We start from the raw sequence: 1,518 nt of genomic DNA on the forward strand, positions 1-1,518 counted from the left end.
ACGGGAGCACAGACAGGCAAAAAAGGAGAAGCGGCCACAGGACGAAGTCAACCAAATATGGGAAATATATTTAGAGCAAAAATCCATCGTGCAGAAATTAGACGAGGCAAAAATTAAAGGTGAAAGTGAACGCTGGATGACAGAGATTCGCGAAAAGAAGAAGGCCGCGCCTAGGATATTTTGGAGCCACCTAAAAGCGCTAGGTAGGAAGTCTGTCACAATGCAACAACGTTTGGTAGATGAAGGAGGAAATCAATTGGAAGGGCATGAAGCGCTAGGTTACATCCGAAAGATAACAGCCGATTCGTTTAAAAAGGTCACCCAGGGGATTCCCCCGGTAGGTAATAGTACGCAAAGGAGTGCAACTGACGAAGATGTAGTACTAGAGAATTTCAATTGGAAGAAGGCCGAAGGAAAAATTCCTAAGCGCACTACTCCGGGCTTAGATGGGGTTCCCGTCAGCCTCATTAACGAACTCGGACATAACACTAAAGAAGCCCTGCTGAAAGCCGTAGAAAAGTGCTTACAGGAGCGGGAAATACCAGACAGTTGGCGAAAAAGTAGAATGAACTTAATCTATAAAGGCAGGGGAGAAAAGGATAACATTCGCTTGTATAGACCGCTAACCATTACATCGGTGCTATACAGGTTGGCGATGCAGGCAGTAAAATTAAAAATAGAAGCGTGGGTAGAACAAAATGATATTTTGGGAGAACTTCAGAATGGATTTCGAATCGACAGGCGGTTAGACGATAATCTGTTTGTTCTTACCCAGTGTATAGAAATATCGAAAATAGAGAACAGGCCCTTATACATAGCTTATGATATCACCGGAGCGTATGACAACGTTAAGCAGGAAATTTTGTGGGATATATTGAAAGAAGTGGGCATAGGGGACGACTGTATACAGCTTTTGAGGGAAATGTACCGAGAAAATACAGTTTGTATAGAATGGGAAGGAATAAGTAGCAAGGACAGCGTTGAAATTAGCAAGGGGCTGAGACAGGGATGTCCTTTGTCCCCGCTGTTATTCATGCTGTACATGGTGAGGATGGAAAAAGCGCTAGAAGGTAGCAACATTGGATTTAATTTGTCACACAAACAGGTCGGCACGATGGTTGAGCAGAAGCTTCCAGGTCTATTTTATGCTGATGATATTGTCTTATTTGCGGACAGTCAAGATGATATACAGCGACTGGCAGATATATGCGGAAGGGAATGTGAGGCTCTAGGACTAGGATTTAGTGCAACAAAATGTGGGTTGATGGTATTCAATGATCACGAAGACCATGCGGTCTTCATACAGGGCCAAAAAATACCGAGGGTAAGCGAGCACAAGTACCTCGGAGTATGGGTAAATGAGGGGGATAGATATATGGAGGTACAAGAGAAAGCAGCGGTAGCAAAGGGAAAGAGGAATGCTGCAATTATGAAGCACAGAGCTTTATGGGGATACAATAGGTACGAGGTGCTTCGAGGGCTGTGGAAGGGTGTGATGGTCCGGGGCTTACATTTGGG

Source organism: Rhipicephalus sanguineus, chromosome 2, assembly GCF_013339695.2.
Source record: "Rhipicephalus sanguineus isolate Rsan-2018 chromosome 2, BIME_Rsan_1.4, whole genome shotgun sequence".
Lineage (NCBI taxonomy): Eukaryota > Metazoa > Arthropoda > Arachnida > Ixodida > Ixodidae > Rhipicephalus > Rhipicephalus sanguineus.